Source organism: Entelurus aequoreus, linkage group LG27 (genome assembly GCF_033978785.1).
Source record: "Entelurus aequoreus isolate RoL-2023_Sb linkage group LG27, RoL_Eaeq_v1.1, whole genome shotgun sequence".
Classification (NCBI taxonomy): domain Eukaryota; kingdom Metazoa; phylum Chordata; class Actinopteri; order Syngnathiformes; family Syngnathidae; genus Entelurus; species Entelurus aequoreus.
This window is the reverse complement of record NC_084757.1, coordinates 15,972,284-15,996,399: the sequence shown is the minus strand read 5'-3', so window position 1 is coordinate 15,996,399 and position 24,116 is coordinate 15,972,284. Positions and strand designations below refer to the sequence as shown.

Genomic DNA, 24,116 nt, shown 5'->3' with positions numbered 1-24,116 from the left:
CCCGAAAATATTTTTGTTTTTTGGCAACACCTCCTGGCCACAATAATTAAGTTAAACTCATGATGCGGTAAATTGAACGGTGGGGACACGTTTGTTACTTGATACTTTCTACAAAACCCAAAACCAGTGAAGTTGGCACGTTGTGTAATTCGTAAATAAAAAGAGAATACAATGATTTGCAAATCCTTTTCAACTTTAAATCAATTGAATAGACTGTAAAGACAAGATATTTAATGTTCGAACTGAGAACCTTAATTTCTTTTTGCAAATAATCATTAACTTAAAAAAGTTGGCACAGGGGCATTTTTACCACTGTGTACATGGCCTTTCCTTTTAACAACACTCAGTAAACGTTTGGGAACTGAGGAGACCAATTTTTGAAGCATTTCAGGTGGAATTATTTCCAATTCATGTACAGCTTAAGTTGTTCAACAGTCCGGGGTCTCCATTGTGGTATTTTACGCTTCATATTGTGCCACACATTTTCAATGGGAGACAGGTCTGGACTACAGGCAGGCCAGTCTAGTACCCGCAATCCTCAACTTTCTCAGTCTTTTTTGCCACTTGTGCCAGCTTTTTTAAAACATGTTGCAGCCGTCAAATTCCAAATGAGCTAATATTTGCAAAAAGTAACAACGTTTTCTAGTTTGAACGTTAAGTATCTTGTCTTTGCAGTCTATTCAATTGAATATAAGTTGAAAAGGATTTGCAAATCATTGTATTCTGTTTTTATTTACAATTTACACAACGTGCCAACTTCACTGGTTTTGGAGTTTGTCTTACGCTTCTGCCTTGGAGACTGTAATTTGCAACTATAATCACACTGCAAAAAAGTCAGTGTTCAAAAGCAAGACAAAAAATACATAAATTAGGGGTATTTTATTTGAACTAAGCAAAATTATCTGCCAATAGAACAACAAAATTCGGCTTGTCAAGACTTTCCAAAACAAGTAAAATTAGCTAACCTCAATGAACCCAAAAATACCTTAAAATAAGTATATTCTCACTAATAACAGGTGCACTTTTCTTGGTAGAAAAAAAATAATGTGACCTTTTTGCTCAATATGTTGAAAAATATTCTTAAATTAAGTAAATGCTTGTGCCATTATCTTGACATAATGATATGCGCATCATGATTTTTTTTTCATGTTTGAAGTAAGAAATTATTACTTTAAAAAAGTAGTTTTATAATTGTGAGTGTTAATGACACAGCTTTGCATCAGTTGATATTCTAGTTTCAAGCATGTTTTACTCAGTATAGGTCATAAAATCTCAGCTACAAGATGTAATATCTTACTGAGATCATCTAGGACCAAAACTCTTAAAACAAGTAAAACACTCTAACATAAAATCTGCTTAGTGAGAAGAATTATCTTATCTGACAGAAAATAAGCAAATATCACCCTTATTTGAGATATTTAATCTTACTTAGATTTCAGTTTTTGCAGTGCATTTGTTGCTTGTCTATATTGATGAATGTGTTTTAGACTGCAATATTGTTCCATGAAAGTCACTTTATGTATGTATAGCTCATATGCTATTGTGTGTCTAGCTGTTGCGTAGCTGCTCACCTCTAGTAGCCTATAGACTCATATTTACCTTTTATAAATTACAAAATTACAAGAAAATACCATCTTAGTGTGTTTATTGGAGGACATTTAGACGTTAACTGGCTGTCCAGCTTTGCACATGTAGAAGCGCTGCAGGATTACTTGTATCGAAGCGCTTTTATAGGACAGGACACACTTGTATTTATCCGACAATGGGTAAATGATATGGTTACAGAGCACATTTTTACACACAGTGACAATACAAAAGTAAAACGTGATGAAAAAGTAAAAATTTGCAATAAATAGAACATATTGCGCACTAACAATTGCTCTATGTATAGACAAAGAATTATATTTTAAATATCGCACACCAAGAAAAATAAAAGCAGATGACAGTAACCACATAAGTGCGTTGTAAAGTCTTATGGCTGTGGGTAGTAAAGACATGCGGTAGCGCTCCTTTCTGCACTGTGGATGTAACAGTCTGTTGCTGAAGGAGCTACTTAGGGCCTCCACATTGTCATGCATGGGCTGAGAGGGATTGGACATTATGGCTGTCAACCTGTCAGTCGATTATCAGAGACTTTGAATGCAAGCTGATACCCTCCGATACTTTTTTGCTGATATCAATATTAGGTCATACTTTTCGATACTTTTCTAAATAAAGGGGACCACAAAAAATTGCATTATTGGCTTTATTTTAACAAAAAATCTTAGGGTACATTAAACATATGTTTCTTATTGCAAGTTTGTCTCTAAATAAATAGTGAACATACAAGACAACTTGACTTTTATTAGTAAGTAGGCAAAGAAAGGCTCCTAATTTATGAATTTTTGAAGTTTTTCAGGTGGAATTATTTCCCATTCTTGCTTGATGGACAGCTTAAGTTGTTCAACAGTCCGGGGTCTCCGTTGTGGTATTTCATAATATGTCACACATTTTCAATGGGAGACAGGTCTGGACTACAGGGAGGCCAGTCTAGTACCCGCACTCTTCTACTATGAAGCCACGTTGTTGTAACATGTGGCTTGGCATTGTCTTGCTGAAATAAGCAGGGGCGTCCATGATAACGTTGCTTGGATGGCAACATATGTTGTTCCAAAGCCTCTATGTACCTTTCAGCATTAATGGTGCCTTCAAAGATGTGTAAGTTACCCATGTCTTGGGCACTAATACACCCCCATACCATCACAGATGCTGGCTTTTGAACTTTGCGCATAGAACAATCCAGATGGTACTTTTCCTCTTTGTTCCGGAGGACACGGCGTCCACAGTTTCCCAAAACAATTTGAAATGTGGACTCGTCAGACTACAGAACACTTTTCCACTTTGTATCAGTCCATCTTAGATGAGCTCGGGCCCAGCGAAGCCTGCGGCGTTTCTGGGTGTTGTTGATAAATGGCTTTGGCTTTGAATAGTAGAGTTTTAACTTGCACTTACAGATGTAGCGACAAACTGTAGTTACTGACAGTGGTTTTCTGAAGTGTTCCTGAGTCCATGTGGTGATATCCTTTACACACCGATGTCGGTTTTTGATGCAGTACCGCCTGAGGGATCGAAAGTCACGGGCTTGTCGCTTACGTGCAGTGATTTCTCTAGATTCTCTGAAACTTTTGATGATATTACGGACCGTAGATGGTGAAATCCCTAAATTCCTTGCAATAGCTGGTTGAGAAATGTTGTTCTTAAACAATTTGCTCAGGCATTTGTTCACAAAGTGGTGACCCTCGCCCCATCCTTGTTTGTGAATGACTGAGCATTTCTTGGAAGCTGCTTTTATACCCAATCATGGCAATTTGACCCTGTAACAGATTATTTTTTATTACCATTACAGTATTACTGAACTTGGTAACATTAAAAGAGTCGTTATTGTTTCTTGTCTTATTGGAGTCGAGCAGGAAAGAAGGCAGCCGACATGAAAGAAGGCAACGAGCGTGCAGCGCGAGGAGACATTGTGGAGACCCGACCACAAACCCCAGCACTTGGGGGCAAAGAGGGCGGGTCTCTAACCACGACTCAATGTGTGGTCAGGCTCGTCTGGCTTCGGCAGCAAGGAGATGGAGATGGACCTCCCTATTTTTAATTAGGGCCTGAGCTCCGTGTCACTAGCTTATCTGATCAAGTCAACTAGGGGGAACAACGCTACCGGCTGCTTTCTTGCACAATATATATATCTGTGTGTGTGTGTGTCAGTGTTCTTGTATTTCTACCCTTCTTGAGACATCAACAAGGAAAAGTAGCTTCCATATGAGGAGGTGTGAACAAGTTAGGACATAAATCATGGTCCCAATACGGAAAACCATTGCATCTAATAGAGAATGTCTCATTTGCACCCCTGGTGGTGAAATCTATCGCAATTAGGGTGGTCCCAAAAAGGAGGGATTTTTCAAATTGTCTGTGCGTCGGTTTTAAAAGTGCTCCTCTTCTGGTCAACATATGAAATGACAAGTGTGTGTAAAAATTTTAAGTGCTCCCCATGTGGCCAACATATGTAATAACAAGTGTGTGTAAGAAATTGAAATGCCCCCCCTTTGGCCACAATTTATAAATGTACTGTGTATAATGACACATAATAGATAGATAAATAGATAGATAGATAGTACTTTATTGATTCCTTCAGGAGAGTTCCCTCAGGAAAATTTAAATTCCAGCAGCAGTGTACAAAATTGTAAAAAGTAAAAAGTAAATAATGGGGGTATAAATGAAGACAAAATAGAAAAATATTACAATAGAATAAAAATAAAAAGCAACGATGAGAATAAAAATATAACATTAAAATAAGAATATAACAAGAGAAACTAGGCAGTAGTGACCATGTTATGAAAAAGTATTGTACTGTTATTGTATATTATTGTAATGTAATAACTTGAAGTAAATAATGAAGATTAAAAACCAATTACAAACAAAAAATTCCCCCCAAAAAATTATGAACTAAAAGCAGTCTTTTTCTCACAATGTGTCGACTTTTTTCTCATAAGATTGGGAACAATATCTCATATTCTTTCTGTTTCTGTAATATTGCAAGATTTTCTCGTAAAATAATTACTTTTTCATGTAAAATTATTACTTTTTAATGCAAAACGGTGACATTTGTGATACAAAATTCCGACTTTTGTCACAATATTGCCAATGTTTTTGTTGTTCTTGTAAGATAGTGAAATTTTTTTAGTAAAATTCCGATTATTATTAATATATTGACAACATTTTACATTTTTCTTTAAAAAGTTTTCTTTAAAAAGTTGCGACTTTTGTCGTGTAAAATGTTTGTTAATTTGCAAACAGCTAAAATTATACACAAAGCAAACTATAATCTGCTACCCAAGAATGTACAACAATTCTTCTCAAAAAAAGAGGAGAAATATAATCTTAGAGAAAAATGTAATTTAAAACATTTGTACACACGTACAACACTTAAGACCTTCAGTATATCAGTATGTGGAATTAAATTATGGAATGGATTAAGCAAAACAATCAAACAATGTACTAATATGATCCATTTCAAGAAACTCTTCAAACTTAAAGTGTTTACAAAGTACAAAGAAGAAGAACCATTATTTCATCCATCCATCCGTTCATTTTCAAAATAATCTTACTCATCTCACCATATGAAATGTAACTTACTTCACCTAATATTATTTATTTATTTATTTATTTTTATTGTGATTACTTATGGAGTATATCGTGAATAAATTGAGAACAGGAAGTGAACAAAAGTTTTAGCAACTGTTATGTAAAAGAAACGGGGTAGGATTAAATAAGCTCTGCTTCTTCCTACTCCTTTTCGAACATGTTGAAAAGAGAAACTGGAAATTGTGATGTATCATGTTGTATGCATGCATGTTCCAAATAAACTCAAACTCAAATTACGACTCATTTCATAAAATTGCCAAAATGTTAAGCTTTTTCTTGTAAAATTGCGACTGTTATGAGTAAAATTCCAACTTTTATCATAACATTGCACACATGTTCAGTTTTTCTTGTAAAATTTTGACTTGCGTTGAGTAAAATGACGACTTTTATTATAATACTGCCAACATTCTGAGTTTTTCTTGTGAAAGTGTTACCTTTTTCTTGTGAAATTCCAACTCATTTTTCACAACAAGCTTTTTTATATTTGCATAGTATGTATATATTATTAATGTTGTAAATACAAATTTTTATATATCCAGAAAGGGTGGTCCTAAAGAGGTAGGAGTTTTTTGGAGGTCTCAAGAAGGTAAGAAATACATGAATGTGTGTGTGTGTGTATGAGACAGAAGAGGAAATGCAAGAAAGTACACCAATTAAAAATAATTGGGACTAATTTCATAAACACAGTGCAACAGGGAGAATATAATTAATCAGGCGCGATCATTAGACCAACTTATGCTCCACTTCCTCCAGCAACAAGCCTTTCGGGGCGAGGAGGATGCGGAGGGAACGGGGAGGGGAAATAAAAATAGACATGGAATAAGAAACGAGGAAAAATAAAGAAAAAGTTTGAGACGTCGGCAAAAAACTAGCGGCGACGAGCACCTCTCATGTCCCCCGACGTGGTAGCGGTGCCAAGGCAAACAACAGCACCGTTAGGGGAGGTCCGGCACTCCCATCGAGACACCCAACTTAACCCCCCCTCTAGCCCCCCTGCCTTCTTCCTCACCCGGGACAGGATGAATAACAAACCCAGGCTCCACATGGTATTACTGTAGCATTGCTAATTCACATTTTTATTATTTTTTTAACTTCACGTCTTCTGCCAACACCGCATTTAAATGCACCGCCGTCAAATTCAAAAAGAAGATTGAAGATTGCTGCGGGTAATTTTTCTGCATCCTCTTAATGCACAATCTATTTCCACCGAGGGCCACATACTGACAAATCCAAGGCTTTGGGGGCCTTTTATTTTTTTCTCTAAAAAAGCTCAAATTAACCTATGGATACATTTAATATATTTTAAAGGCCTACTGAAATGAATTTTTTTTATTTAAACGGGGATAGCAGATCCATTCTATGTGTCATACTTCATCATTTCGCGATATTGCCATATTTTTGCTGAAAGGATTTAGTAGAGAACAACGACGATAAAGTTCACAACTTTTGGTCGCTGATAAAAAAAAAGCCTTGCCCCTACCGGAAGTAGCGTGACGTCACAAGCTGGAGTGCTCCTCACATTTCCCCATTGTTTACACCAGCAGGGAGAGAGATTCGGACCGAGAAAGCGACGATTACCCCATTAATTTGAGCGAGGATTAAAGATTCGTGGATGAGGAAAGTGAGAGTGAAGGACTATAGTGCAGTGCAGGACGTATCTTTTTTCGCTCTGACCGTAACTTAGGTACAAGGGTTCATTGGATTCCACACTTTCTCCTTTTTCTATTGTGGATCACGGATTTGTATTTTAAACCACCTCGGATACTATATGCTCTTGAAAATGAGAGTCGAGAACGCGAAATGGACATTCACAGTGACTTTTATCTCCACGACAATACATCGGCGAAACACTTTAGCTACGGAGCTAACATGATAGCATCGAGCTCAAATGCAGATATAAACAAAAGAAATAAACCCCTGACTGGAAAAATAGACAAAAAATCAACAATACTATTAAACCCTGGACATGTAAATACACGGTTAATGCTTTCCAGCTTGGCGAAGATTAACAATGCTGTTGCTAACGACGCCATTGAAGCTAACTTAGCAACGGGACCTCACAGAGCTATGATAAAAACATTAGCTATCCACCTACGCCAGCCAGCCCTCATCTGCTCATCAACACCCGTGCTCAACTGCGTTCCAGCGATCGACGGAAGGACGAAGGACTTCACCCAATCATCCGTGCGGTCGGCGGCTAGCGTCGGCTAGCGCATCTGCTATCCAAGTCAAAGTCCTCCTGGTTGTGTTGCTACAGCCAGCCGCTAATACACCGATCCCACCTACAACTTTCTTCTTTGCAGTCTCCATTGTTCATTAAACAAATTGCAAAAGATTCACCAACACAGATGTCCAGAATACTGTGGAATTTTGAGATGAAAACAGAGCTTTTTTGTATTGGATTCAAAGGTGTACCAATTTCCGTTTAACTAGTGACGTCACGCGCATACGTCATCATACAAAGACGTTTTCAACCGGAAATTTAGCGTGAAATTTAAAATTGCACTTTATAAGTTAAACCGGCCGTATTGGCATGTATTGCAATGTTAAGATTTCATCATTGATATACAAACTATCAGACTGCGTGGTCGGTAGTAGTGGGTTTCAGTAGGCCTTTAAGAGAAAACAGCCTGCCTGTCAGATTACTATATTTACTTACTATATTATGTGTATATATATATATATATATATATATATATATATATATATATATATATATATATATATATATATATATATATATATATATATATATATATATATATATAAATGTTTTGGTTTTTTTGCGATAAAGATTATTTATGTATTTAATATTTGTTTACTTAACATGCTATATTATTTATTAATTATTTATTTGTTCACAGTTCTGTTACAGAGAACTAGGAAATGGGATAAAATTGCTGTGGTATGAAGAGGGGAAGGATCAAATAAGCTCAGCTTCTTCCTACTCCTTTTCGGACGTGCTGTAATGAAACAACTGGACATATATGATGCATTACATTGTATCGCATGTTTGAAATAAACTGAAACTGAATTGGTACACTTTCTTTGCCCCATTCCACTGACAAATCCTGGAATTCTCAAATTCTACTGAACAGAGGGCTTTGCTTAAGTCCCATTATAAAGCTGACAGTAGGTATGATTTAATAGTGTTAGTCTTAAAATGTCCACTCTTTCTCATTACATGGTTTTTTTTTATAACTTGTGCAATTTTTTGTTTAGTTTTCTTTGATGTCTTGCATGGAAAATATAAGAAAGCGAAGGGAAAAAAACTTGGTACTTATACTCCCTTTCGTTTGATTTGAACAGTACTAAAATATTGTTTTTGCACTTTTACATGCTTTTTTAATTGATTATTGTTTTTGCAGAAAATAATTTTATCACTACAACCTAATTCAATAGGTGATATAAACATAAGTAACTACTGACATCCCTTGTTTATCCCTGTTTAATGACAGCGATAAATTAATTTCTACAGAGTAGGAATCATCAATTATAAATCAAATATTTTTATAGTTAGAGCATAAACTGTTTACGACCACCTAAATACATCTTTCAACATTACGAGAGCCCTCTAAACACAAAATAAAACCATTTAGTCACATTTACACTCATTTAAACCAATAAAGTATTGCTGTCTGAGGCTGAGCCAATCAGTGGCCACGATACTGAACAGCCCACTCTGATTGGTTTGGTCTCCACTAGTGGCCAATATTACTGTATTATAGATATTTTTTGTTTATTTCGTCATTGTTATGCTTGAAAATGCTTAATTTAGGACCAAAAAATTGTATGATATACTTAAAAAATATATTTTTTAAAAATCTGCCATGTGGTTAAGCCCCAATACTTGAAGGGCCATGTGTAAATATAGATGGATAATTAGTATTTTATATTATTACATAAAGTATACACATGTATTAGGCTAAAATCACTGTTTGTTGGTTAGTCATTTAGCGAGGGAGCTAGCACATGTATTGCATGCTATTAAGTATATTTTAAATTTTATTATCTAATACTGCAACAAATATAATACTATCATGAATGTCAAACTTTTAAAAATTTAAACTAAATAAATATCTGCTTGAATTATATCAAAGCAAGTTATTCATCAAATTGTACACTGTGGAAATGACAAGAGATTTTACAGTAAAAAAACAACTATATTACCGTTTTTCCATTTATAACAATATGCTGTAAAAAACATCCTACATTTTACGGTGAAGTTGCTGCCAGGTTTTTTTTTGTGTTTTTTTTTTACTGAAAAATCTATTTATTTTTTTACAGTGTGTGTCATACAAATATAATAATCAAATGCACAGCAATTAATTTTATAATATCATGAGGTGATAACCAGGGATGCGTATCATTTGCATTTGTATCAATATTAGTCCGGAATCTGTACTTCTGAACTGGTGCCCGAACCTGTGCAAACACTAGAAAAACATACCCAGTTTGTTTAAAAACAACGCATTTTATTCATTTTTCCAAATAGAATTTGAACTGAATTGTAATTGAATTGTACTTTCAGTAATACATTGAACAATATGCAATACAAAACACAGCATATTGTCATAATAATCACGGCAGAACTAAAACCATTACAGAACACAGCGAATGTGCAAATAAAGACCCTTATTTTGTCAGACAGGATTTGGTGGGATTTTATTGTGAAGGCCGGAATTACAGTACGCTGTTGGTCTTTTGGGCTTTGGAGGGCTGCTGTGTTACGATAAAAAGTACCTGTCGAGTTCCTGCCTGCTGCCCTTTTTTTCCACATTGAGTCGGCACATCGTAGCGGTCATCTGAAAGACCTTCAGTCACAATTCTGTTGTATTGTTGAAGTTGAGAATTTCGAGGTTTGTAAATCAACTCGCTCGCCTTAACCGTGGTTGGTGCATGATATGTGTGCGGCGTTGGATTTGATGATTGCAATCCAGACTTTGTCTGGATCGCTGCACTAACATGTCATTGCAGTCATTAGGCACCAAAATTAGCCAATTAGGAACCGCGTTTCGTTACCCATCCCTACTTATAACTAGAGATGTCCGATAATGGCTTTTTTTCCGATATTCCGAAATTGTCCAACTCTTAATTACCGATTCCGATATCAACCGATACCGATATATACAGTCGTGGAATTAACACATTATTATGCCTAATTTTTTTGTGATGCCCCGCTGGATGCATTAAACAATGTAACAAGGTTTTCCAAAATAAATCAACTCAAGTTATGGAAAAAAATGCCAACATGGCACTGCCATATTTATTATTGAAGTCACAAAGTGCATTATTTTTTTTTAACATGCCTCAAAACAGCAGCTTGGAAATTGGGACATGCTCTCCCTAAGAGAGCATGAGGAGGTTGAGGTGGGCGGGGTTGAGGTGGTATATTGTAGCGTCCCGGAAGAGTTAGTGCTGCAAGGGGTTCTGGGTATTTGTCCTGTTGTGTTTATGTTGTGTTACGGTGCGGACGTTCTCCTGAAACGTGTTTGTCATTCTTGTTTGGTGTGGATTCACAGTGTGGCGCATATTTGTAACAGTGTTAAAGTTGTTTATACGCACACCCTCAGTGTGACCTGTATGGTTGTTGACCAAGTATGCGTTGCATTCACTTGTGTGTGATTGGGCTGGCACGCAAAGGCAGTGCCTTTAAGGTTTATTGCCGCTCTGTAGTGAAGTGAAATGAATTATATTTATATAGCACTTTTCTCTAGTGACTCAAAGCGCTTTACATAGTGAAACCCAATATCTAAGTTACATTTAAACCAATGTGGGTGGCACTGGGAGCAGGTGGGTAAAGTGTCTTGCCCAAGGACACAACGGCAGTGACTAGGATGGCAGAAGCTGGGATCGAACCTGGAACCCTCAAGTTGCTGGCACGGCCACCCTACCAACCGAGCTATACCGCCTGGTACTTCTCCCTACGTCCGTGTACCACTCCGTACAGCGGCGTTTTAAAAAGTCATAAATGTTACTTTTTGAAACCGATATCGATAATTTCCGATATTACATTTTAAAGCATTTATCGGCCGATAATATCGGCAGTCCGATATTATCGGACATCTCAACTAAATACTCATTAAAAACAAGGCAGAGGATTAATATTTTTGGCCACTGGAAAATGACACACAGTTTGAACAGTAAATCTGTGTTTGAATATTATAATAAGTTGGCATACCATTAGATGGAGCTCCCTTACAGGTATATCTAATATTTTTGGCCACTGTAACATTACACAGTTTGAATAGCAACACTGTTTGAATTAAGGTTGTATGGTATACCGGTACTAGTATAGTGCCGTGATACAAATTAATCATATTCGGTACTATACCGCCTCTAAAAAGTACCGGTCCCTCACACCCCGTCGTCTTCATTGCTGGTTTGACGAGCATGTTCGGCAGCGCACAATCACGGAGTACTTACAAGCAGACACAGTGTGTAGATAGAAAAGGGAGAACGGACGCATTTTGGCTTAAAAACTAACGATAAAGGTGAAGTTATAACACTGAAAAGCCCTCAGGAAGAGGTGCTTTGCGACATGGCTAGCGAGCTAGCGGCTAAAGTCCATCCGCAGTCTGCAGTGTTTTAGCTACTTCTAAATCACTAATCCTGGTCTCCATGGCGACAAATAAAGTATGTTTCTTACGAGTATCATCCCTGCAGGATGAGGAATAGCTAAACATGCTTCACTACACACCGTAGCTCACCGGGGTCAGAATGTAAACAAACGCCATTGGTGGATCTACACCTAACATCCACTGTAATGATACCAAGTACAGGAGCGTATCTTGTCTACTATGATTACATTGATATTTTTTAGCATCTTTGTCCGTTTTTTTTAAGTTTATGTTTACAAACTCAGAAAATATGTCCCTGGACACATGAGGACTTTGAATATGACCAATGTATGATCCTGTAACTACTTGGTATCGGATTGATACCCAAATTTGTGGTATGATCCAAAATTAATGTAAAGTATCAAACAACAGAAGAATAAGAGATTATTACATTTTAACAGAAGTGTATATAGAACATGTTAAAAGAGAAAGTAAGCAGATATTAACAGTAAATGAACAAGCAGATGAATAATTCATTTTCTACCGCTTGTCCTTAATAATGTTGACAAAATAATAAAAAGGAAAATGACACAATATGTTACTGCATGTCAGCAGCTAAATTAGGAGCCTTTGTTTGCTTACGTACTACTAAAAGACAACAAACTGGCAATAAGAAACATATGTTTAATGTACCCTAAGATTTTTTGTTAAAAAAAAGCCAATAATGCAATTTTTTTGTGGTCCCCTTTTTTAGAAAAGTATCGAAAAGTACCGAAAAGTATCAAAATACATTTCGGTACCTGTACCAAAAATATTGGTATCGCGACAACACTAGTTTGAATATTTAATTAGGTGATTCTTTGGCATACCACTAGATGGAGCCCGCGTACCAAAGTTTGAGAATCGTTGGGCTCGCAGATGGAACTGCTAGGAAAAAAATTGAGTTTTGAGACTTCACATTAGAAAAAAACTTTCATCGTTGAAAATAATTGGTGGAGGAAGAGTAAACAATGCAAATAATCCAACAAAATAAATGCTTCAAAATAGTACCTTACACAAGCATAATGTACTTAAAGGGGTCAAATGATGATTTTTTTTCTTCTTTTTTTGTGCCAGTTAGCCAATTACTGCCCCCTACAGAGCTGTAGTGGGACAGTATTGTAGCCTTGGCGGAGGTCTCTTCTCTATTGTGCCAATGTACTTGTTTTTTATGGCCATCTGGGGACTGAACATTGACATTCCCACCAGTGGCGCTGCACACAGTCAAGCTAACACCCCGTCCCGCTGAGATGCTGTCCCGGGGTGAGGAATTAGGAAGGTTTGGTTTGGCCCGCTCACGCTCTCTTGCTGAGAGGAGAGGAGAGGAGGATGTTTGAGTCTGCACCAAAAAAAACAAATCGCCACCGTGGCCGACAGGAGACACATCCGAGGGGGAGGATGCGAGCGCTCCTGCTCTCTTTCCAGCGTCACCAGTGTAGACGTTACCACAAGTAAAGCCAGGCATTAGTGCTAACGGCTTGGGAGCTATTTACAACCTGCACACATCACACAGCTGGGCTACGCCGCAAACTGTGTGACAGCAGCCAATCAGACTCCATGTTTCCAGGTCCTGTCGTCGGTTTTCCCACTGTGGCTGATCCGGCTTTTTCCCACAATTAGTGCTGGCTGTGCGGCATTTGTTTCAAAGAACTCTGCAATAATCATCACGCCAAGGTCTTTCCTATAGTGGTGTCACATGGTAAGATATACACTATATTGCCAAAAGTATTTGGCCACCAGGGCCGGCCCGTGGCATAGGCCGTATAGGCAAATGCTAAGGGCGCCGTCCATCAGGGGGTGCCACGCCAGTGCCACAAATGTTGGAGGAAAAAAAAAAAAAACTTGGTACTATTATTTCTAAATACATAAAATAATCCCACGTTAATTAAAATGCAAAGTAAAGCCTATTTAATAGAAATATTATTTGTTACAACATTACGCCCCCCCTCCCCCGGCACGGTGCGCCCCCTCCCTTCCCGTATCATGACTCTTTTTGGACGTCACCACATAAAAAAATCAACACAAGATGTCAAAACGGCCAAAACTGTCAGGTGCCCAGGGAAGAAAAAAGAGAAAAGAAGAGGAGAGACGAGAAAAAGACAGAGGTAGCTGGTAGGTAACGTTAGCCTACATGCAATTATTTGTCTGTTACAGAATGTGATAGTAACCCATACTTGCCAACCTTGAGACCTCCAATATCGGGAGGTGGGAGGTGGGGGGTGGGGTGGTTGGGGGCGGGGGGCGTGGTTGGGGGCGTGGTTATTTACAGCTAGAATACACCAACTCGAGTATTTCATATATATTTCATATATATATATATATATGTATGAAATACTTGACTTTCAGTGAATTCTAGCTATATATATATATATATATATATATATATATATATATATATATATATATATATATATATATATATATATATATATATATATATATATATATATATATATATATATATATATTTATTTATTTTATTTACATAAAAGAAATACTTGAATTTCAGTGTTCCGGTGGCTAACCATTAGGTGGCAGTATTGTCCTGTTTAACTTCTCCGTTCATGATGAGTATATCATTTCGACCACCGTGTTCAATGGAGAAGTCTGTTCTACATATTTACAGGCAACATACACCTTCCCCTTCGAACTGTCTTGGATGAACTGAAATTCTTGTTTCCATTCGTTTGAATTCGTTAGGCAAGCTGTTTATACTGTGGGAAAGCGGACGTGAGAACAGGCTGTCCCCACTCAGTCTCAGGTTCGCATTGAGCTGGAGGGGGCGTGGCCTCCAGCTCCGGCTGAATACCGGGAGTTTGTCGGGAGAAAATCTCTGCCGGGAGGTTGTCGGGAGAGGCGCTGAATACCGAGATTCTCCCGCTAAAAACGGGAGGGTTGGCAAGTATGTAGTAACCTGGCTTTTTAGCATTAAGCTAATGTTACATGATTCGGCAATTGCTAATCAATAAATAGCTAGTTCTGTTTTAACGTCGGGTTAATATTGTGGAGGGGGCTAAATTGTTATGGAAAATAATAATGTAACGTTAGGTAATTACAGTACTCACTGGTGTACAGTAATTTGTAAGTCATTCTAGTTAATGCAATATTAAAAAGCACAAATAGAGAACTGTAGGATCCCCTTTTTTTGTAATATAGTTGTTAAAGTCATACTGGTTTGATATCTTGTTTTCTGCAGTGCCTTATTTATATTGTATTTTTAATTTATTTTATGCAACTTGTTGACACGTTTTATTTTGTGTTTATGTATGTAAAAAATATTGCATTTCATATATTCATTTTTTATTTTTTGTATTAATTTATTTATCCATATTTTTTTTAGTCTTGTTAACTATTCTGATTGTTAATTTGCTTTCTTTAAGTAAAAAAAAAAGGTCAAAGACAAAGCTATTCGGTTTCTTGTGAGTATATACACTTCACTGCCGATGTGGGGGGGGCGCCACCTAAAATCTGGCCTAGGGCGCCAGATTGGTTAGGGCCGGGCCTGTTGGCCACCCATCCAAATGATCAGAATCAGGTGTCCTAATCACTTGGCCCGGCCACAGGTGTATAAAATCAAGCACTTAGGCATGAAGACTGTTTCTACAAACATTTGTGAAAGAATGGGCCGCTCTCAGTGATTTCCAGCGTGGAACTGTCATAGGATGCCACCTGTGCAACAAATCCAGTCCAGCTCCTAAATATTCCAAAGTCAACTGTCGGCTTTGTTATAAGAAAATGGAAGAGTTTGGGAACAACAGCAACTCAGCCACAAAGTGGTAGGCCACGTAAACTGACAGAGAGGGATGCTGAAGCGCATAGTGCAAGTCAGTTGCTACAGAGCTCCAAACTTCATGTGACCTTCCAATTAGCCCACGTACAGTACGCAGAGAGCTTCATTGAATGGGTTTCCATGGCCGAGCAGCTGTATCTAAGCCATACATCACCAAGTCCAATGCAAAGCGTGGGATGTGGTGGTGTAAAGCACGTCGCCACTGGACTCTAGAGCAGTGGAGACGCCTTCTCTGGAGTGACGAATCACGCTTTTCCATCTGGCAATCTGATGGACGAGTCTGGGTTTGGAGGTTGCCAGGAGAACGCTACATTTCAGACTGCATTGTGCCGAGTGTGAAAATTTGTGGAGGAGGAATTATGGCGTGGGGTTGTTTTTCAGGCCTCTTAGTTCCAGTGAAAAGAACTTTGAAGGCTCCAGGATACCAAAACATTTTGGACAATTCCATCCTCCCAACCTTGTGGGAACAGTTTGGAGCGGGCCCCTTCCTCTTCCAACATGACTGCGCAACCAGTGCACAAAGCCAGGTCCATAAACTACTACTATGATTACATCGATATTTTTTATCGTCATAAAATCTTTTATCCTTTTTAAAAAAATCATATTATGTTTATAAAGTCAGGAAATATGTCCCTGGACACATGAGGACTTTGAATATGACCAATGTATGATCCTGTAACTAATTGGTATCGGATCGATACCTAAATAGGTGGTATCATCTAAAACTACTGTAAAGTATCCAAACCAAAGAAGAATAAGTGATTATTATATTTTAACAGAAGTGTAGATAGAACATGTTAAAACGGAAAGTAAGCAGATATTAACAGTAAATGAACAAGTGGATTAATAATTAATTTTTTAGAGCTTGTCCCTTATAATTTTGACAAAATAGAATGAGAGATGACACAATATGTTACTGCATATGTCAGCAGACTAAATTAGGAGCCTTTGTTTGCTTACTTACTAATAAAAGACTAGTTGTCTTGTATGTTCACTATTTTATTTCAAGACAAAACTTTTCTTTGATTGCAATAAGAAACATATGTTTATTTATTTAGAAAAGTACCGAAAAGTATCAAAATACATTTTGGTACCGGTACTAAAATATTGGTATCGGGACAACCCTACTACAAAGACGTATTTCTAAGTGCAAATAATTGTGCAGGAACATCTAGTGTATCAAGCAAATATTTAAAAGAATAACTTACAGTTGATGTCTTTAAAGTCACAATGTAAACATCGTGTGTAACAAGTGTAAAATAAAATAAATAATATACAGTTCCAACTTTTATTTTATAAGAAACAGGGTCCTCTACAGTGATAATTTTTTTAATACATTGAGGATGTATTAAGTAGCTTTTTAGTTTACTCGTATTTTTACTCGTTGAACATTTTTTTGTTGATTTTCCGCCGCGCCGCGCGAGATGACCGGCTGGAAACGCTTGAAACAAGCTAAGTAAATTATATTTATATAGTGAAGTGAATCTTTTTATATACACTACCGTTCAAAAGTTTGGGGTCACCCAAACAATTTTGTGGAATAGCCTTCATTTCTAAGAACAAGAATAGACTGTCGAGTTTCAGATGAAAGTTCTCTTTTTCTGGCCATTTTGAGCGTTTAATTGACCCCACAGATGCGATGCTCCAGAAACTCAATCTGCTCAAAGGAAGGTCAGTTTTGTAGCTTCTGTAACGAGCTAAACTGTTTTCAGATGTGTGAACATGATTGCACAAGGGTTTTCTAATCATCAATTAGCCTTCTGAGCCAATGAGCAAACACATTGTACCTTTCGAACACTGGAGTGATAGTTGCTGGAAATGCTGCCTCTGTACACCTATGTAGATATTGCACCAAAAACCAGACATTTGCAGCTAGAATAGTCATTTACCACATTAGCAATGTATAGAGTGTATTTCTTTAAAGTTAAGACTAGTTTAAAGCTATCTTCATTGAAAAGTACAGTGCTTTTCCTTCAAAAATAAGGACATTTCAATGTGACCCCAAACTTTTGAACGGTAGTGTATAGCGCTTTTCTCTAGAGACTCAAAGCGCTTTACATAGTGAAAACCATTATCTACTGCTTTAAGCTCCATTTAAACCAGTGTGGGCGACACTGAGCAGGTGGGTAAAGCGTCTTGCCCAAGGATACAACGGCAATGACTAGGATGGTGGAAGCGGGGATTGAACCCGGGATCCTCAAGTTGCTGGCAAAACCGCTATTTCCACCTGAGCCACGCCGCAAACAAAAATGGCGAGCTTTGCAGAACGTAGACTTTTTTTTACCTCCGCCAATGAGGTTATGTTTTGGCCCATGTTTAATGTCCAATTCATTTCATTTACCACGAGTACAAACACACTTCACTTCCTGCCTACGGCGTTCCACTCCTCCACTTTGCCATTCCCGCGCTGCACTACTGGGAGATGTCGTTTATTTAAAGACCCGGCCAACACTAAAGCGCCAGAAAAAAACTACTTGCTACCATCACTGTATTATTTTGAAGACTTAGAAAAACCAAAATACCGCGGTATTTAGAATACCGTCACATCCCTATTTGTTGCAATGAAATTGCAGGAGAAAGTGAAAGTTGCAATAAATTATTGTGGTTTCCCCTCTGTAATTATACTAGGGACGTTTGCTGAAGAAAAAGTAATTCATGAAGAAATATACAGTAAAAAAAACAACTGAGAAAAGCATCCGACCAACATGGCACACAGAAATGTGCAAAACACGCTAAGTTCAGCCACAACAAAGTACATGTGTATTGCTGCAAGGAACATACTGAAAAAGGATATCTCAGCCTTCACATCAGAAAAAACTTTCATAGTTGAAAATAATTTGTGGAAGAAGAGTAAACAATACAAATCATCCAACAAAATAAAGGCTTCAAAAAAGTACCTTTACTCAAGCATAATGTACTTAAAGGGGTCAAATTATGATTATATTTTTCTACATTTAAAACACTTCCTTGTGTTGAATACATTTTGATTCATTACTATAGAAATTATTTGTATACCAGCTGTACACTGACTACTATAAAGTATATCCAATCTTCATTTCTGGTATTCTCCCTTGAAAAGATGCACTGTAATAAAAGACTGTACTCACTTTTGTAAGATACTGTATATGCATATGCAGTGTTTCCCACACATTCATTTATTTGTGGCGGCCCGCCACGAAAGAATTAAGGCCGCAACAAAAAAAAAAAATTGTAATTTTTTTTTGTAATTTTAATTTTAATTTTAATTTTTTTTAATTTTTTTGTTCTGTCCAGCTTCTCAGGCAAATCATATAGTTGATGTAGATGCGCATATCGGCTGTTCAGATTTACTTTACAAAAGAGAAGTGTAGGATCAAGATTTTTGGGGCTCTTTGTTCAGTGGATCAGATGTTTGATGAAGCTTTGTGTCTATCTACCACCACTACTGTTTTCTGTTTATTTGTTACTGACTGTGGCAGGACACCTCTGCCTCTGTTTCACTTTATGTTGCTGGTAAATAATATGGTTGTAGTAGTAGGCTAAAGTTAAATTATTTAGTATGCACTAATTAAAGGGGCAGAGCTTTAAGAGACATTTTAGCTTTTATATTTTTATAAGATATATTTTTTGTAAGAACCACAATTAATAAATATATTTCAGTGAATAACTTATTGTTCAAATCTGTATATAAATATGTACATAAAGTGTTGTAATTATATTGTATAATGGATGGATGGATGGATGGATGGACGTTTAAAACAAAACTGTTATTACTAATTAGTAAGTATACATTTTTTGAGCCTTTTTAGAGAAAATCATATCATTGTAGTAAATTATGCAAATTACTCGATGATCTCATGGTGACCACGCCCATGGACACGCCCATAGCCACGCCCCCGCCGCCACAGGTCTCTTGGCAGTTTATGGGAAACACTGATATGCCTACTACAGTTATTTTTAATACATTCTTTATTCATAGTGTGAACATTTTAGAGATGTCCGATAATATCGGCCTGCCGATATTATTGGCCGATAAATGCTTTAAAATGTAATATCGGAAATTATCCGTATCGGTTACAAAAAGTAAAATTAATGACTTTTTAAAACGCCGTTGTACGGAGCGGTACATATCCGGTAAAACATGGGTATAAACCCAGTCAGCAGCACCTCCCACACACAACACAGGAGTTGACGACTGCAGCATGAGAGGTTTACTGGCGACGCTTGATGACATTATCAAACCGCCGCAAGCGGAGCATAACAACAACAAGAGTGTATTGTTGCAGGTGCTGTAGCCGTGGCTAACAAGCGAGCTCGCTCGGTGACTGACTAACGACACTATGTCTATGGTTTGGGATTATTTTAAAGTGTTTCTTTGACGGATAAAAAACTGGCAATTTGCAATGACTGCAAAAAGTTGGTTATGGGAGGAGGAACCAAGACGTCTTCCTTTAATACGAGCAATTTGATCTCCCACATCTTCAAGAATCATAAGGAGATACACGATGAATACAAGCGGAAGAAGTAGTACCACACAGTTGTCGCTTAAAGACTCCGCCGAGAAAAAACTAAAATACAACAAAAACCACCCCGGGGCGAAAGTTCACGTTGTGGTCAGGGACAACGCACGCAGTATGGCAAAAGCTACGGTGGAGTTTGGTGTGGCTAGTGTGCCCTGCATGGCGCACACTTTGCAGCATGCAGTGAACGGAGGTACCCTGTCTCAACGCAGCATTTCAGAAGCTCTGGCTGCCTGGTAGGCCACTTCAAGCACTCACCACTAGCTTGCAGCACATTTGTGTTACTCATACAAATACGTTAGAGCAGGGCAGATTGAGCCCAGTTTATAATTTCCTGTTATACAGTATGCCAGGCAGTCTTGCACTAAATGAGGACTATGTTATTGTTTACTTTATTACTCTAGTATACTCTGGACTGAAGCTGTGTGCCTTTATTGTTTTTGTAGCTGTTGTTTTGAGGCATGTTTAAAAAAAAATAAAAAAATAATGCACTTACTTAAACTTAGACTTTGTGAAAGTCAAAGTATAATATTTCCCATAGTTGTAGTGGGTATCAGGATTATCTCAGGGAGAGCATGTCCCAAATTCCAAGCTGCTGTTTTGAGGCATGTTAAAAAAAATAATGCACTTTGTGACTTCAATAATAAATATGGCAGTGGCACTTTTTTCCATAATTTGAGTTGAAGTTGTTCTCTTATTTTGGAAAACCTTGTTACCTTGTTTAATGCATCCAGCAGGGCATCACAGAAAAATTAGGCATAATAATGTGTTAATTCCACGACCGTATATATCGGTATCGGTTGATATCGGAATCTGTAATTAAGAGTTGGACAATATCGGAATATCGGCAAAAACGCCATTATCGGACATCTCTAGTAAATTTAGGCTTAGTGGATTTATCCAGGGTGTACCCTGCCTTCCGCCCGAATACAGCTGGGATAGGCTAAAGTGTTGGAAGACTGAGTGTGTGCGTTGGGAGCAGCAGGGCTGAACTTTATGCATGGCGCAGGAGGGAGGAACGCACACAGAGTGATCGGTGACCATTCCACGTCAATCACTTGTCCATTTGGTTATGGATATGGTTTAAGTTTCTTTCAAACGTGCTAAACAGTTGGGCAAAAATGTATCTAGTTTAATCAAATTTGGATGGATTTATTTTAGGAGCAAAATGCTAATTAAAATAGTATGTGTGCTACTTTTTCTTTTTTTTCCCAATACTCGCACAACCCATTTTTAGACGCAAATGCGACTAAATTGATCGCAATGTACAGCCCTGCAGATGGATGGATACATTAATACATATCTTAACCAACCAGCCATCTGCGAGCATGTTTACACACAATTCACACACATGCATATAAAGTTTGTAAAACACACACCAGCAAAGCCTGTCTTATTACTGCATGTTATTATTATAATTTTGCCTTGTTATCTGCTTTGTCGTCCCCAAGATGCAGTGCAAGTTTGCAATAATCGGCGCAAACACGACATTGCAAAACCCCGGAGGGACTGGCTAACATGTGCTGATGATGGAAACAGAAATCGTATTTCAGAAATGAGACAGTCATTGCCTTTTACACAGAACCAAGTGAAGGAAGACTATTGCTAAATCTGAGTGTCTTGTACACAATGTACTGCAAAGTAGACCAGACCAGAGAAGAGAAGAATCAAACATTTCTCTCATGTTGACCAGCTTTCATTCAATGTCTGCTTCCCATTTGAGGGCTTTAATTGGGTAGGAGTGGGGGTGTATGTCACCATCAATGTTTTCTTGCAGGAGACCCTCTCCCGCCTCATGTTACTTCATCGGCCGCCGCCATTAAAGCGCTCACGTGCACTCTTGCGCGTACATACACACTGGTTGTGGCTTACAAAAAAAGAGAGGTCCACAACAGTCAGAATTCCTCTCCAGACACACTTCCAGATGCTGACTAAAACACACCTGGCACAATACGACAGGGTCATTTCCAATGAAGTGTTTATAACAGAGAGTCAGGGCCGAGTCGAGTCGCTTTTGGCGAAGTAGCACAGGAAGTCAGAAAAACTGTGAGAGCGAAAGAGGGATCAGCAATCTTAACTAGTGCTTGACATAGAAGTATGCGCTATATGTGCAATATGAGAAGTGTTATTTCATAGAGGGTGTGTGCTAAGGTACTAAAAGTAGCTCTAATTGTGAACTATGTGGTGTGTGTGCGGGCTCAGGGTTAAATATGCTGTTATTGCAGGAGGCTGTGTGTGTGTGCATTACCACCACATTGTGCAAAAGAAACAAAGCAGTCACTTTAAATACACACTATTTTTGCAAAAAAACAAGTGTGCAGGTAACTCTTACCATAGTGGCAAAATTATACATTGAAAGCTTCTTTTTTTTTTTTTACATAAAAAAATATCTTAAAGATGTTGAATTTGAACCATGTCGGCTCAACCGAACGGTTCAGATTATTTCAATAAACCGTACCACCCCTGGTACCCACTGATTTGACTTTTGCAATAAGATTCCTTAAAATAGGATTACTCACATAATTGGGGTGGACATCCATACATTTCTTGTGGGTTCACACTAAAAGGCCTACTGAAATGAAATGTTCTCATTTAAACGGGGATAGCAGATCCATTCTATGTGTCATACTTGATCATTTTGCGTAATGTTGTAACAAATAATATTTCTATTAAATAGGCTTTACTTTGCATTTTAATTAACGTGGGATTATTTTTTGTATTTAGAAATAATAGTACCAATTTTTTTTTTTTTTTTTTCTCCAACATTTGTGGCACTGGCGTGGCGCCCCCTGATGGACAGCACCCTTAGCATTTGCCTATACGGCCTATGCCACGGGCCGGCCCTGAATTTGAGCCAGGTTGAAAGATTCATGGATGAGGAACGCGAGAGTGAAGGACTAGAGTGCAGTGCAGGACGTATCTTTTTTCGCTCTGACCGTAACTTAGGTAAAAGGGCTCATTGGATTTAACACTCTGTCCTTTTTCTATTGTGGATCACGGATTTGTATTTTAAACCACCTCGGATACTATATCCTCTTGAAAATGAGAGTCGAGAACGCGAAATGGACATTCACAGTGACTTTTATCTCCAGGACAATACATCGGTGAAGCACTTTAGCTACGGAGCTAACGTGATAGCATCGGGCTTAACTGCAGATAGAAACAAAAGAAATAAACCCCTGACTGGAAGGATAGACAGAAAATCAACAATACTATTAAACCATGGACCTGTAACTACACGGTTAATGCTTTCCAGCCTGGCGAAGCTTAACAATGCTGTTGCTAACGACGCCATTGAAGCTAACTTAGCTACGGGACCTCACAGAGCTATGCTAAAAACATTAGCTCCATTAGATCCACCTACGCCAGCCAGCCCTCATCTGCTCATCAACACCCGTGCTCACCTGCGTTCCAGCGATCGACGGCGCGACGAAAGACTTCACCCGAACATCGATGCGGTCGGCGGCTAGCGCGTCTGCTATCCAAGTCAAAGTCCTCCTTGTTGTGTTGCAGCAGCTAGCCGCTAATACACCGATCCCACCTACAGCTTTCTTCTTTGCAGTCTTCATTGTTCATTAAACAAATTGCAAAAGATTCACCAACACAGATGTCCAGAATACTGTGGAATTTTGCGATGAAAACAGAGCTGTTTGTATTGGGATACAATGTGTCCGAATACTTCCGTTTCAACCATCGACGTCACGCGAAAATGTCATCATACATAGACGTTTTCAACCGGAAGTTTCGCGAGAAATTTAAAATTGCACTTTATAAGTTAACCCGGCCGTATTGGCATGTGTTGCAATGTTAAGATTTCATCATTGATATATAAACTATCATACTGCGTGGTCAGTAGTAGTGGGTTTCAGTAGGCTTTTAAAGATGTTGAATTTGAACCTTGTCGGCTCAACCGAACAGTTCAGATTATTTAAATAAACCGTCCCACCCCTGGTACCCACTGATTTGACTTTTGCAATAAGATTCCTTAAAATAGGATTACTCACATAATTGGGGTGGACATCCATACATTTCTTGTGGGTTCACACT

The 24,116-nt window shown here is 38.0% G+C and overlaps 1 protein-coding gene across 1 annotated transcript in view; it reads right to left on the bottom strand.

Annotated features, from left to right (window-relative positions):
* scfd2 (sec1 family domain containing 2) overlaps positions 1-24,116 on the bottom strand; it is a 352,539-nt gene that overhangs the window by 152,432 nt on the left and 175,991 nt on the right. The gene's annotated exons all lie outside the window — the stretch shown is intronic.